General features: G+C 34.7%; 1 long non-coding RNA gene across 1 annotated transcript in view; it reads left to right on the forward strand.

The window, feature by feature from the left end:
• LOC140321777 (uncharacterized) overlaps positions 1 to 16,995 on the forward strand; it is a 108,961-nt gene that overhangs the window by 17,998 nt on the left and 73,968 nt on the right. Inside the window, exon 2 of the long non-coding RNA XR_011919011.1 lies at positions 12,040 to 12,209. This is a non-coding gene — a long non-coding RNA (uncharacterized lncRNA). The remainder of the gene's footprint in view (positions 1 to 12,039; positions 12,210 to 16,995) is intronic.

Here is a 16,995-nt window from a genome sequence, read left to right on the forward strand (position 1 = left end):
AAAGAAACCCCAATGCCAGATTATTTATTTTAACAAAAATATTTCTATGGAATTTTATGTGGATTTACCATATTTTGTGTAATGATATTTACCTGTAGAAGCCTCTCTGTAGACATGGAAAATCCTGGAGACTGCTATGGGGTGCCGATATGGATCAGATGTGGGGAGCTCTAGCAGATTTAGAGTCCTTACTTTTTACTCCTCCCCTGGCAGCTAAAAGAAACCCATGTTGGAAGATAAAAAGAGCAAGTAACTTGGAGCAACCAACAAAAATTAGACATTCCCAGAAGGGCAGAGGGTTTTGATGCAAAGAGAAGGAGGATTATAATAGGTAACTGACTGGTCAAGACACTAGCCTTGACAGGGAAAAAACTCAACAAGACCATTGAAACAACTAGATTTTGTCTAAAAAGCTGTAGACAGAAACTAAACCCATTTTATACTCATCTGTCTCTGTTCCATTGTGGGCCCTGCCAGGTGCTTGATTCAGTCTTGGGCCATTTTGATTGGCCCGGATGGGATGAAGTAACTCATGTGAGTTTCTTCAGTCCCGGCAGCCGAAGGGGAAGCAAGGATGTGCCGGGTCTCCCGGAAATCAACGCTGAACTGTGAATGCAGCTAATTTTGACAGGGTAGACGACAATCAGGCAGGTAAGAATGCTTATTGCAGATGGAACATTCTTTAAAAGTGGAACTCTGGTTCCTCTTTAAAACGTATCCTGGGAGATATAGAGTGAATACCAGTGCTGAACTGATTAAGGTGTAGGCTCAGGGGAATGTTATTTTAGTTCTGGTTTCACTATCTGTTAAAGACTTTCAGACTTAAGCAGCTACAGGCTTGTTCCAGATTAGTGACGTTCATGTTACTGAAGTCAGATATCAGAATGACAGCCTTGAAGCCTACGTATTTAAAAAATCAGTTCAGCTACTATGGCAGCTCCTATTCTCCCATTACCCGATTCCTTCAAACCTTGATGAAACATAATAGGCACTTTGGTATTTGTTCATGTAATGACAAGGTGAGCCATCATCATCATCATCACATGATATATAAAAATAGCTTGGGGACTTGTCAGAACTTAGTCTACTGCTTGTAAAATGTAGCCATGCAACACATGTCATACACTGTACAATAATTAAACAATGAAATAGACTTGTGATAACTCAATGTGTATTTAACACAAATATATTGATGCAATGGCTGAATTAAATGTTGTTTTTTCAACTTTTTAAAATTTCTTTTCACCTGATGATCCTGTAAATGCCACACATATTATCACTGGATGATTATGCTTATTCTATTACTATATCTGTTGATAGACCCCAACCTAGTCTTTAAACGCGACTTCATTTGTTTGTTTAAACTTATTTATTATATTTATTTAGTTCATAGGAAGTGACATGGTCATGGGATTTCTGACAGTGACCATGTCAGTTCCAATACTTGCTACAAATGTTCTTGTCATGAAAAATGAAAACTAATTCAGCCACTACATCTAAGGACTGGTATGCTGCAATATATATGTTATATTTCTGGGTTTAGTTCCACTTTAACCAAACATTTACTAGCATACTCAGCAAAACTTTCTCACACTTATTTATACTTTCCAGAAAACTGATAAATATATGTATGACTTTTCAATAAATATAAATAAATAAAAAATATTTATAGACTCACAGAATCTGAAAGTACAATTTAATGCTTCAGTAATCTTTATGTGACTAATAGGTATTTTTATTTCTTAGGTTGAAACTTAGTAATAGCTGTCTAAATATGAATGGGTTTACTAATATATTTATTCTCCTCTACTTGGTGGGAGTGTCATTGTTAGGCTGGATCTACACCACTGCCGTGATTATTTAGTGTCTGAATGACACACACCCATTACACAGTTGACAAGCATTACCATGCATTTTGTAATGCACTCTGTTGTGTTAGTTTTGTATATATTTTCACAGCAGTAACTGATGAATTTTCTTTCTTTCCAAAATGTGTATATCATGTAATAAAGCATTGGGCCTAATTTATTAAAGCTCTCCAAGACTGGAGAGGATACATTTTTATCAGTGAAGCTGAGTAATCCAGCAAACTTGGAATGGACCTGGTCAAGAATTCAAAACATTTGCGTTGCAAAGATAGCAAACAGCAAACAACTTTGAAGAAATCCATTCCAGGTTTGCTGGATCACCCAGCTTCACTGATGAAAGTGTATATTCTCCAGCTTAGGAAAGCTTTAAAAAAAACAGGCTCATTGTATGACATGCAATATTCACTATTCAATATTCACTATTCACATACCAATGCAGCACATCAGTGTGAACAATGGATTTCATTGTTGAGTTTGGCATTACACTTGGCTTGTGCAAAGAAATACAGCTCAAAGCCTGTGGTGTAAATAGGCCCCTACTGGTAATACAGAAATATGTTATTCTTTCTGGTTCCCAGGGCAAAATGTAAGGATTACTGCATGCCATGTATTGTCACAGGATATCTTATTTAGACTTAATGTTTGACCTTTGTGACAGATCATGATTGGGGTAGGGTGTGAAATGTGACAACAGTAGCCGCAGTACAATAATGCAAAATTTAAACTCCAAGCAAACATTAAAAGCAGTGTATATTATGGTTAGATAAAAACGTAATAACTATATTGTTAGAGATTTATAGGGGTTGATTTACTAAAGGATTTTAGGCTGTTCACATAGCAAAGTGAACTATCTTCTTCCAAAGGATATATCATTTAGCTTAACTAATGAGATGAAGTTTTGCTGACTTCATCCATCCAATCATATGCTAGAAAAAAACTGTACTTTAGATTTTGTTCCACATGATTGGGTATTTTTTTTTAGTGAACAATCATCACATTCACTAAAATAAGTGAAATACCTCTTGCAAAGTGATCATTTACCTTAAGAAGAAATAAGATAACAATATACAAGAAATTAGAGGGAACCTTAATTGTGAATCAGTCTGTAATGCAGAGGCCCTCAAATTAGGGGCCACTTTTTGCCCTAAACTAACCCCTGCAAAGAGAAGACCCATGTATAATGTTCTCATGGTATTCTGAAGAAAGCTGCCGTATGCCCAGCATTTCAGCACCCTGCAATGTATCTTTGGCAGACGGAGCCAGTAAAGACGCAGAGTGGGAGTATGTGGCGCATGTTGGGCATATTACATGGTAAATAACCTAGTGAACACCAATGTTGGTAGGGGCTTTTCTAATACTGCCGACAACAATAGTTGGAAATTGTTCCTTCAACTGCAAGGACAATGACAGGCCAATAATTATTTGCTGTTGTTGTCAACAGTAGGGCACTAATCCTCCCATTGAAATAAAAGATGAGGCACTATTCCTGTTACTGATACCAAAAACAAGGCACCATTCTTCTTACTGACATATCATTGATAGGACACCATTCCTCTCAATGACAACAGCAAAAGGGGAATTAGTGAACTCTCACTGATTCAGGGACCTTTTTTACCCACTGACAACTCATCCTGAAATGATTTACTTCCTGACCACTTTTACAGGGTTTTACAAATACTCAATACTGTCTGCCCTCCTAAAAGTTTTTAGGGCCATGAAGTAGCTCTTTGTTTTAAAAATACGGGAACCCACCATTATTCAAAAAAAACAACTTTTCTTTAAGTGCCACACTCTTTTTATTTAAAAAAAAAAGTGCACCGCCCCTTTATGTTTTGATCTACGCGGTGCAAGATTGGGTGATGGATCAAGAAGACCGGGAGAGAAATCAGAGGGTGATAGGGCCCGGCACTGCCTCTGCACCTGGACAAAGAGAAAACCCAGGACGACGTGGGACCAGATAGTGAGAAGGACCAGCGTCATTGAGCGATCTGCAGGATTTAAGGTAGGTGTGATTTTTTTGTTTTTAGTTTAGTTCCGCTTTACTGTAATGTAACTTTTTTTATATCTGATGGAATATCAGAAAAGGTGCAGAGTAATTTACAGAGTCAGATTTTTAGCTGAGAGTCATTATTTTATGGAAAGGTTTACATTTTGTAAATAACTAACTCTACTTTAAAGGCAGTATTTGCAGTCACATGACCAGCCAGAAAAGATGATAAAACAGTTTTTGTTTAAAGAACTAATTTTAATAAATGAGTATCATGACCTGATTTAAATTAAAGGACATTTTAATGATATCATGTAGTATACAAGCCTTTTATATTACTTTGACAACTTTTAAGATATCAGTCATACAGAAAGCACATTGTTTTAATTTAGTTGATTGGCTCACAGGTTTGTATCATGTAGTTAACTACAACAGTTATACAAGATTTTAGGCAGGAAGAATATTATGAATACCTAAAAAGTAATTGAGGCTAACTACATATACACTTACCAGCCACTTATTAGGGTCACTTTGTTAGTATCAGGTTACACTCAGTTTTTGCCTTCAGAACTCAGAACAGTTATTCATCAAGGCATAGATTCAACAAGGTGCTGCAACCACTTTTTTTTGGTCCATATTGACATAAAATCATCATGTATTTGCTGCAGATTTGTCAGCTGTAATCTATACATCCACGTTGCAAATCTCCCATTCACCACATCCTAAATGTTCTCTAATGGATAGACATTGTGAGGAAAAATGTTAATTTAGGCTATGGAATTTAAATCATGCTCAACTGGCACTAACGGGCCCAAAAAATGCCAAGAAATTTCTCCAACACCATTACACCACCACCAGCCTGAACCATTGATTATACAGGTCAGTTCCATGCTTTCATGTTGTTGACAACAAATTATGGCCCCAATATCTAATGTTGTTGCAGAAAAAATTGAGAATCATTGGACCAGGTAATGGTTTTTGATCATCTTTTGTGCAAATTTTCTGAGCCTGTGCAATTCACAGGCTTAGTTGCCTGTTCTTAGCTGAAAAGAGTGCCACTTGCTGTGGTCTTCTGCTGATGTAGCCCATCTGCTTCAAGGTTCAACGTGTTATGCTTTCAGAGAAACGTTTCTGTATTCCTTGATTGTAACGAATGATTATCTGAGTTAGGTTTGCCTTTCTATTAGCTCAAATCAGCCTGGCTATTTTTCTCTGACCCTTGCCATCAACAAGACTTTTTTGCCCACATAACAGAACAGAACTTAAAATTCAGCAAATTGTCTTGGCAATGTCCCGTGGTACCCAGATGCCAGTCCCCCAATCTAACAGTGCACTCTTCTATATAATAAGCCCAGCACAGGTTTTCCCCCTAGGGAGTGCTAAAAAAAAATAATTAACAAACATGATTTATATCAAGCTGAACTTCTTATTCTAAATAAGAATTATAATATTGATAATAAAGATATTTAGTTAATATCCCATTTTTCAGGAACTATACACATTTGATCCCATCCTAATGCTCCAATCTCTTGTCTCCTAGCTCTGTGTCATTTTTTTATCCACAGCGATATATTGCAAATTACTGCTTTAAGAGAAAGTAAATACCATTCTCCTTATCAGTCTTTATCCTTTTGCATATGAACCCTTAGATTCAAGCCAATACAAGGGTTGTATCTTAAGAAGAAAAGATTAATATACAGTATGACCAGTTTAGATTTAGGTAACTGCCTCTTTAACATTTTCAGAGACAACAGCCAAGCTCATTTCGAGTAAACAGGGATTGCTCCTAATCCATCAAATACTGGAAGCATAGAAAAATAGGTTGCTACTAAACACTACTTTTTGCTAAACCATTATATATATAAACGAACAGTGGAGTTTTGTATCATATTTCTGTTTTCTATGACAGACAGCTCCATTCTTAAAGCACCCCAGTAATTGCTTTGGGCTCAAGGTAGAAAGGATTTAACCATTTTCTTTCCACATGGAAGTCCAGGTAATCTATGTACTATTAAAGTTACTAAAACATTGTACCCAAATCCATGAGAGACAGAATCCTTCTTCAATATATTTGTGTACATTTTGGGAATGACATTAGCATGCTAAGAATTATAGAGTACTTCATTATATCTTGTGATTCTCCACTGTTGTTGGTGGGAGATGGCATACGAGTATACCTCTATCTTTGTGTACATTTGTAAAAATGTGTTGCTGGTTGAGAAAAGGGAAATTGTATATCACTCTGATAGATACATAAAAATATAGAATATGTTTTTTCTTTAATTCTTTTTTCTTTAAACCTAGTATAACAAAAAAAAATTAGTATAAAAATATGTTTGTCCCAAGCATGCTTACATTCACTTAATGGTGGTGACCACTCTTGTAATTCTGTTTCACTTATCAGCTACTTGTTTGGAAAAAAAACATTTTGGTTTTGAACTTTTAGTTTTAGTTAGTTTTAACTTCATTTTACTACTTATATACTATAATACTCCCATAAAACGTATTCACACCCTTAACGGAATTCCCCTCATATTGGTGAGATTTCTTGTCACTTACTGTTGTTTCCATAAGGCATGAAGTGAATGCAGGTCCCTCCAGGATGAATGCAGGACAAAAATTGGGGTCACCCATTATGTCAATGCTTACCAATGAGATTTTAATGTAACACCCAGATAAGCTGTACAAATGCTTAAACGTATGCTGACAAAACAGCCCCTATGGTGTTCAAATATTTAACTACATGTAAATTAGGATCATTTGGAGGCAACATTGAAAATCAGTTTCCTTATCAATATTTTCCAGTCAGCCCATGAAGTTGTTGTTTTGCATTTGCCGCTATTATTTTAGGCAAGATACTGATTTCTAATTATTCCTTATGAGCTTTATACAGTTTTACATTTTAATTAAAATGATCCTCACATAGTAAGATGTATGCTAATCTGCTGCCTAAATCTGCAGTTCTCAGCTATACAAGGTGTAGCTGTAAAGCTCTCGATAAGACAGGCTAAAAGAGCAAGGTGCAGGTCCCTCAGTGATAACCTCCTGACTCCCACATTATAGGTCTTTCTAGTGAAATTGAGTTCTACATCTTACTTGATCAGTTATTGTCACCGATGAGTAATGGATGCACCCTGCCTGTGTCCCAGGGTGTACGATCCAGTCCATCAGGCCATCAGGAGGCACAGCTGTGGGCCAGAGGGCCAGGCAGATAAAGAAAAATGTGTTAAAGTTACAAGACCACCAGTGACTGAATAGATTCTCTAAAGCCACACTGAATAGCAGCTCTTCTGTAAGTGTTTCTTGTAGCTGTTAAAAAGCTCATTAATCAAATTGTTCTTTGTACAAGTGAAGGTGGGGTGATAAAACTTCAAAGCAAAGTAACACATTAAAAATAACAAAAATCATAAAAAGTTTGCTTGTCGTACATGAGAAATCTTTTGCAATAACTAATTAATAAGTATAAAGGGAATTAAGGCAAATTGGATATTGTTCTACTTTACAAACAATGTGCCTTGAGGAAAATACTTAATTTTTGCTCATTCAAATGACATTTTAATGGCACTAAATATTTTGACAGAAAGCAATGCAAATTACAAATAAAAATGTAAATGTTTTCATTACTTGACTTCATTTGCCAACTGCCATTAGAATATAAAATTGTTGTGTGTAATGCTCATATTGACTTATTAGACGAGCTTAGTCATAAAAATTATACACCCTTGGCTAATGAACAACTATTTCCCATTTTGCTTTAATAAGTTAGTGCTTATTCTTTACTCTGAATTTTTATATTGTGCCGAAGCTTCTGTACTTCTGTTCCGAGCTCTGACAACACCAATAACCGGTGGTGGTTGGAGGTGAACCAAATTTTAAAGGCTTGTTTTACAATGGAGGGCGCTGGACTTATCTAAGAGTGGTTAGATGTGAAAACAGCATTTGAAAAATTTAAGGCATCCTCAAATTAAGGTTCTTCCCTACAGACAAAATACCATGCAACCATTTGTGTTTAGGATGTGATGGGGACAAGGGTATGTTGTAGACAGCTCTGGCACCAGTATTATCAGGGTAATGCAATAATGGCTGGACAAGGAACCCGTTCAATCGATATACCCCCACAATGATCGTTTGACGGAAGTGTCCGCTGGTGTTTTCCAGTAAAACATAGACATAGGATTGTCTCCTGATCCAGACAAACATGGCTGGATTGAAAGACTAGTATCTAATGTCTATGGGAGCCTTAAGCTTTTAAGCAATGCAACCACTTTATAGCAACTTCACTTAATAGCTGGTTTAAAAGCAGTGAATAATGTTGTCAAACAACAATAGCTACAAAATGTACGATCAATAATAATACATCCACACACAAGAAAAACTTGTAGTGACATCATCAACATAAAAAATACAGATATGAGAAATAAAAGCCTCTATTCCATCATTCTGGGTCTAGAAAGCTATATTGTTTACGGATGTATTTTTGAACCACCAGGAATAAATTAACATTAAAATACAACAAAATAGCAAAAGCAGACAACAAGGCATGTTTATTCTGTGTTAGTTTTTTTTTCTCATAAAACTATGCAACAATGCAGTAGTGCCTGTAAATAATAAAAGTGAATGAAAAAATATTTGTAAACCTATATGCCTACTGCAAGTTGTCCAGTAGTAACTGCCCACTGGCCATGTAATACATCAGTCTAATTCTCAATGGTGTTGCTTCACATTTAAAGTCAGTCTGTGATCAGGCTTTAAACATTTAGTTCTTTGCAAATTTTTTATGAACGTAAATTAATTTTTATACAAGCCCTCAATGACCTCTGTAGCGGCAGGAACTGTGGTAAAAATAATCCTCAAGGTTCACAATTAAAGCTCAAAAAACATTTTTTTGAAATTCAGTTTACCCAGATCCCACATTTTAGAGCTTCTGCTTTGTGTTTACATTAGGCCTTAGAATGCTGGAAAGTTGGGGACCTTAAGCTCCTCAAATTTAGTTTATGAATTTCTTCTTGCAGTTCTTTTGTTTCTCAAATTTCCTTGAAACAAAAAACATTAGGTCCTTGGACTATATTAATGACATATGAATATGACATTATATTGTGACCACCTTTGAGGGACAGTTAGCGATATGACAATGGCCTTTGTATAGAGCTGCATAATAGATCATTGCAATATAAATACTGGCTAATAATTATAATCTCTTTCCAACCTATGTTGGCCATAGCTTGTCCCTCTGGGGCTTTACATTCTGGCCAGATTTTAACATTTACCTAATCAATTCATGGGGTCCTAGGAATATACACATTATATACACACATTATATATTGTATATAATGTGTGTGTGTATATATATATATATACATTATATAATATATATACACGTTATTATTATACACACCCATATACATTTTATTTTTCTTATTTGTCTAGATGTTATTATATTCTTTTACATTTTTTTAGTTTTTTTTTTATTATTGTTAGCAAGATCAAGAGGTGAGAGTGTGCCTTCACAATTACAATGTATACAGTTCCTATTTTTAATTAGGATTAAGGTGTGTAGAAGATTTAAAGTTTATAATTTATTTTTATGAAGTGTCCTGTGAGAATTCCCACTGACCTCTCGACTGTAATACAAATGATTACAAATGACTTTATTCCCTAGTGACATATGGCATGGAGGATGGAGAAGAGCCTGATGTGAAATTAATAACCTCCTCTGGGTGTTTTAGGCCCATTAGCCAGTAAAGTTATAGAGGGACCAATGTTTACATGACTGTATTTTAACCTTGCAGCAACACACTGGATTGATTTACTCCTGGAGTACAGGTTGTTCATTTTAGGACAAAAAAGATGTTCATTTTAGGATGCATGTTTGTATAGTGGTTGTAAATATCATGAACCCGCTTTAACTTTGTATCATGTGTAATCATGTAACCTGCAAATCAAAAAATGTTTTTTCTTTTAGTAAATGCACCTCAGCAATGCGCCTTTTTATTTTTGTAAATATATTTTAAATACTTGTTCCTGTTAGTGACTCACTGTTCCTGCTTTTGGGGTGGCAGTGATTTGTAGGTTTTTCTAGCCACTGCAGAGTCAAACTCCAGTTCAATATAAAAAAACACAAAAAAACAAAACAATTGTGTGTATGGATTATTGTGCCCTATGATGCTGCCAGCTGTCATGGGAAGAACCTCTTCACCTAGTGGCTCCTTCACCAAGTCTTACCATTATTTGTTTTTGTAAAACTAATCAATAATGCTAGGTGCTCTGGTTCCCTCCCCCAGTGCCCAGAAGCCAAAGGACAGGTAGCGGCGATGGGACTGATCATAAATCATTTAGAAAAAAAGTTATAGTTTGGCCATATTGGAATAAATGTTATATAAAAAAGACTAAAAGAAACTGTAAAAGAAGGGAGATTTTTTAATAGCAACCTCTGGGTTTACATGTGCTTTAATCAGAATATTTTTGCAAATTATACTTAAAATAATTTTAAGTAGAAAAAAATGTATAAATGTTTGAACATCCCACATATTAAGATGAGATTTGCAGATATCACAACTTCCAAATATGTCTTAGAAAAGTCTTTTTTAATAATTGTTATCCTGTTTTATTGTGGAGGATGCTAATTTCAAATTTAAAAATATATTTTAATTGCAGACTGTTCAAACACAGTTTCATCTTTTGCTTCCTTGAATAATACATGGTTAAGTTTTGAGGTATGCTTTTTCCCTGGAATTAACCAATTTATAGTGTCAGTTTCATAAGTGACTGTGGTACAATATTCTACAGGATATATTAAAACTCAAATTCTATTTTTCACTAAATCCACAACCTTTTTCTTGTGCCGCTGACTGCCACACAAACCACTAGCATGATAAGTTCACAAATTTAGTCTCTTTTTTTATATGTCTAACTATGACTAATATTAATAATTGCTAATATTTGATGTGTAGCTAGTGATGTCACATGAAACATCCCCAAAGTCTCCATTGTGCCTAACTTGTCCCTCTACTTATCAACAAGTTATTGCGAAATAGGATTGAAGGTTGTTCGCCATGGAGGGGGGGACCACCTGCTTTCCCTTAGGGGACACATACATACCACAAAGTATAACTTTTTATTCCCCACACCATAACATTGGGAGGGGTATCCCCTTTTACTCAAAGCACTCACAATTTATGCAAGCCGCTATCAAAAAGCAAATGCCGCATACATAGCTGCATAAAAATGCATATATAGCTGTGTCTGCTGCAATTGTTGTAATTAACAATATAGTCATACACAAATATTGGTGTCCTTTACAGAGGCCATTGTCATGTCAGTTGTCCTGCAGAGGATCTACTGTCTAATATCTGTAACTTAGTAATAGTCTATTGTCCACAATAGGGATGAACAAGAGTGCAGCCAAGGGAATCATTACAGGATGATTCCCACGACTGCATTCATGAATGCAGCCGCAGTACTCCTCCTGTCAGTGTGAGTACCGCACTCATCAATGAATGCAGCTGTGGGAATCATCACAGGGTTGCTATTTACCTACCATTTATTTTTAGAATGTGGGAGGATATCTGGGTACCTGGAAGAAACCCTGGTATAGTATAGAGGGAACTTCAGACTCCATACAGAAAGTGTCCTGACCAAGAATTGAACCCAGAACCCTTGTTCTGCATGGCAAGACTTTCAACCATTAAGCCTCTATGATCACCAAAATAAATATACCTCTGGAGTATGTTTTATATATATATATATATATATATATATATATATATATATATATATATATATATGTGTATATATATATATATATAAATATATATTTGGCTATATGTTTTATTTATTACCTTTGTACATTGTACATTGCACTTTTGTATGACATACCTTGGTTGTACTTGGTTGTATTTAGGTAATTTATTGATGGATTGTGAGCTGAATATTTGTAATACATCTTGTATATTGGTGTACTTGTTTAGAGGTTACCATTTATAATTTACAAATAGGATGATTGTGACAGTGTACCCATGTAAAAAAGGTATTCCAAAAGGTATTTCCCACCATGTTGGCCAAATTACCCTGTTGGCCAAAAGTGCTTTACAAATGAATAAAATCTCAGTGAAGGTTGGCAATTATCTTAGAAATTCTTCATAAATATGAGTGGAAAATAATTATCTTTAATTTTCTTTCCTGCAGAGGCACATCTAGGTGAGAGTGACCATCAGTGGAACTTCTTGTGGGATCATGCACAATGTTGGAGAATCTTCTTGTGAGATTTGAGGCCCTGAACTTTCCTAAGATCCCTCTAACAAGCAAAGTGATATCAGAGGCAGGAAGCAGCAAGTGGACTAAATACAAGGAAAAAGGTTAGCAGCCTATTTTTATTTTTTTTAACTGCTTTTCTTTAGAGTTTTGTCAGTGGGGTTTTAAGTAGCCATTGTGTCTCTAACATGTACACATGTTAGATTTTTGTCGTTAGACAAAACGACAAAAGACTGAATGATGCATGGATGACTGCTGTACATACAGCACAATTCTGCTCTATGGAGTGGGGAGGGCACACCGCTACACTATCCCCCTTCACTTCCATTTCCGTCATTCATCGTTCATGGATCCACCAGGTCGGATCAATGAACGATGTCAAACAGACACAGTACACACGTCAGATTCTATTCCGATGCGAGCCCTCAAGCCTTAGTGCAAAGTTTGCTTTGACTGCTCTTTACTGACAAATCGACAAACCTGAACTTTGGCCAGGGGTGCCCAGATTATTGAATTTTGAATTTATGTAAATGTAAATATAATTATAGTATGTAAAATTTATATTATTTTTCTGTGTAGCTAGTTGGTGCATACCACTTCCGTTTTAGGCAACACTACGAAATACAGTGGCAGTTGAAAGTTTTTTCTAGACATAATAGACGGAAAGTTGTGAGTTTAGGAATATTGATGGTAATATCTTATGGTTCTGATAATCTTATTTATCCATTCAGAATGATTCCTATTTATGCTTAGTGTCGCTTGAAAATGTAGTTTGTAACTAGACCTATATTGTATTTTTATTCATTTTTTTTCTTGCAAAATAGGAGTTGGCTCCAGCGCCTTATTGAAAGTAAGACCGCACTTCCTAGTGTTATAGTTACATTTTATTTTTTGCAAGCACAGTTTTTTATTAAAATGTACAGAGCATTACATCAGCACCAAAGAATTTCACTGATAAAATTATAACCAGTAATACATCCAAATTACAAAATTCAAGAAATCTAAGTATCCAACACCGGATAAAGCATCATATATTTCAAACTATGAACTATATGTAAATAAAGGATCATTGAAGGACAGTTCCTTGAAAAATGAAATATGTCAAGAGGTTATTTATCTCAAGAGCATGTAGCCACATGTATAAAACATAGATATCGTCTTTGAAAATGTGCATTTAGGAAAAAAAAGTTTTCACAATTTAAGAGGCTAGTATCCATTTCTGCCTAACTACAGTATCTCACGGTTATGCATTCCCCAAAGTGTATCCCATCTGCTTTTGGGAGCTCTCACTGCAATATGCAGTGATTGCTGGATAAGCACACCATTTTCCTGTCAATACTTTCCTATTAGCCTCCTGGATCTATACATCATCGTCTTGCTGGCCTGCAGTTTGCTTATCTTTGTCTCTTAGACTGTCTTTGATTTATCTAACGCTCGGGTTAATGATGAGGCATGGAGCCCAGGGTGGTTCCAAGGATAATGTGCTCTTGTATAAAAATGCTTAAAGAAGGATCAAGTGATAATCCATTTTAGACTAAAAGGCCTAGCTGCTTTTCAACAATTGTTGTATTTGTTAATCTCAATATTAGGACAATAATAGTTCCCCTTAAGCTACTATCAGTTACCCTGGACATTTGATAAACCTATATTCAGGTAATCCTTTATATAAAAAAAATCATTGAAAAAATGAAATTTTATTGTGTAAGCTAGAATATGCAGCTCATTCAAAATCTAAAGCACTTGCAAATATTGTCTTGAGTAATATTTACAATTTATATTTATTTTACCACATTATTAAAACCTACACTAAATATATGCACATACTCCACCTAATTAAATAGAAGTAGTAACTCACACGGTTTGTAAATAATTGAATTTATCAGAGAATTTCATGGTCGAAAGTATAATGCCTAATGCATTTTTATGCTGCATTGTAATGGAGCAAAAGATAAAGCACACTTTACATTAAAATAAAAATTTGTATGTGTACAGCCTATTCCAGTCTATGTAAGTCCCTATTTAGACACAGGAGCCCTAGTCATCTTTCTGCAAAGAGGCTGGAAGTGTTAGAAGGGGTAGGTAGGGACCCAGAGCTGGGATTTAGCTTTAAACAGGTTACAGTGCTGGGGTGGTGATGGGTGGGAATTTAAACCTGTCATTTAAAAGTACTTTTTTGTAACTATAGTTTTTGTTAAATCCTATTTAAGGTTTTCTTTTTAAACTTTTTAAAAATGTTAAATATTTTTTGGATAGTAGAGAAATGTAGGTAAAACTGTGTTTATAGCCCACCCCTAATGTTCTCAAGTTACCGGTACCTCTTTTTTCATAGAACTTTTCTTTATTTAACTGATCCTAATGTGGCATGAAATATTGTCAGAATGTAAATTTTTGCTGCTTAATTAATGTTACATTCATTCACAGTTGGGCGCAGTAAGTATACTATTAGTGGAAAGAAACCTTAAGAAAATTGGGATCAGGCAGGTTCTTCATATAAAATTTGATAATATATTAATAAATATAATATAATTATTAATAACATAATAAAATATGTAATATATTATATAATGTAAAATATATTATAAAATAACCTTACCTGCCTGATCATAATTTTTCACGTACACGTTCTCACATTTCTGCAAACTGGTAAATAAGATAATTATATGCCATGTGCACTTAGATAGTGGTTATGGATTAGCTATATGTAGATATTCATTGCATATTTAACATACTAGCACCATATAGACCCTAAATAATAATCTGGAATGTCACAAGTCTGCAATAAATGTAAAAATGTACAACACTTTTAAGCTCTTTTTTAATATTTAAAGATCATCTTTCACAGCCCATACATTTTACACCTGAGTAGAAAAAATATTTGCATGAAAACACATTAATTTCTTGCCATACGAAATAGCTCTGTTTATGTCAAGTGGCATTAGAATACCTTTATGTGTGTGTTAGATAAAAGGTTTCATTGCTACATTTCATGTACATTTGCATCAAAATACTTTCTCATGTATCGGGTTATGTCAACATTCACAAGCATTTTATCTTTATGTACAGACACTCTGCATAATGCATTTGTACTGTGTTGTGTGTGTTTCTGTAAGGGAATATCAGTGCAACATATATATTAATATATGCACTGTGTTCACTGTTACTGGTCAAAAACATTTCCATGTCTACACAGAACCATTGCCTACACAATATCTCACAAGAGTCTCATGGGTATCAGAAATGTGCAGTATCAGTGACAGACATTTTCAAACACAACCTCCGTGACCTATCGAGGATTGATTATCCTCATCCATAGACACAAGAATGCTCATTTCACAGCATACATTACAGGGGTAAAGGGGGAATGTATGATGTTTTCAGTGATCATTTTATGCCAGACAGATCTGTCATCTTTTTTTGAGGCTATATATGCACAGTGGGAGAATTGCTTAGGAACTTTAAAAACCCTGGACAAAACTGCTAAAAACACAAAAGAAATGAGCATATGTACTGTAGGTTGTCTTATCTGCCAAAGGATTTTTATTACCGTTCAGCCACTTTTGTGATTCATACACCAGTTCAGTAAAACACAGTCAGAAGGCTGTCACCTCTTTTTTTAATTAAAGTGTAAATAAACACCTTTTATAGGTTTAATATACCATTGATAGGTTTTGTTATATTTCTTTAAAAACAGCAAAAATAAATAAATATATTTAAAAAAAAGAAATTCAGAGAGTCTTATTTCCCTTCCACATTTCTTCTGTTATCTCAAACAACCCACCTATTTATCTGGATGTTGTAGAGGTTGGAGAATAGGTGTGGTTAGGCAGTTACGCAAAAGACAACTGGGAGGACTGAAAGGACTGACAACACAAAAAGCTGTGCATTGTTACCTTACGACATAAAAGCTAGGTGTATTTATTGCAGATCACAGGAATGTAATGTGTACATGTACTTACAAACACAAGATACTCAAATATAAACCAAATTTTTTTGCCTTGACAATTCTTTAGAAAAAGAATATTGGCTTATAGTGCATGTAAATGAAAAAGAAAAGAGGGCCAATCTCACTATGCATACATGATATCTGCACTTTTTTTCCATTGCAGAGAAAAGAAGCAAATTTATTATTTTACACAAAGGGGTTTATACCTACTTACCTATGTAAGGAAAAATTTTGATGATAGTTCTGAAAATGAGGACCTTCTACCATACTACTAGTGGGCAACAATATTGTACAAAGGACTCAAAAGTAAAAAATACTTTCACCAGTAAAGATTAGGAAAGAAAGCTATACAGATTGAAACCCTGTGATTTTAATTGTACCTTCTTTTAAATGAATGTTTTAAAAATAACACAACATGCATGTGTTTATTCACTTTCATTTTATTACCATTTTTTTGAATACCGTTTTGAGAGTGAGCAGTGATGGTTAAATTTTGTATTCTAGGTTTATAGTCAAGTCATTGTAGTTTTCCTGTTTTTTCAGGTAATTGTAGGTAACTTGGTTTATATTCAGACTTGTATATATTCAAGTATGTATAGTTAATATGCTGAATGTATAAAAAAATACATTTTTTAAAGAATGCACAACTGTATATGCTTGTATTTTCCATTGAAGTTAGGCTTTAAAGTAACTGTTAAAAAGAAATTGTCCTATTTGGTGAAACTTATTAGGGAAGCAGCTGCTATTCTCTGACAGCTGATTTGTATACTAATTCTGTAGCAATGAATGTGCACCTATTTAAACCTAATGCCATTACCACTGCAAACAGGGATTGTTGTAAATAACAATTTCTTTTATCCAGTAGACTGACAGCAAAAAATGGAAACATACCTGTTAGTACTTGTTAGCAAATAAAACTCTACTTTTTTAATGTAGCATATAAATTG

This window comes from Pyxicephalus adspersus, chromosome 1 (genome assembly GCF_032062135.1).
Source record: "Pyxicephalus adspersus chromosome 1, UCB_Pads_2.0, whole genome shotgun sequence".
NCBI lineage: Eukaryota > Metazoa > Chordata > Amphibia > Anura > Pyxicephalidae > Pyxicephalus > Pyxicephalus adspersus.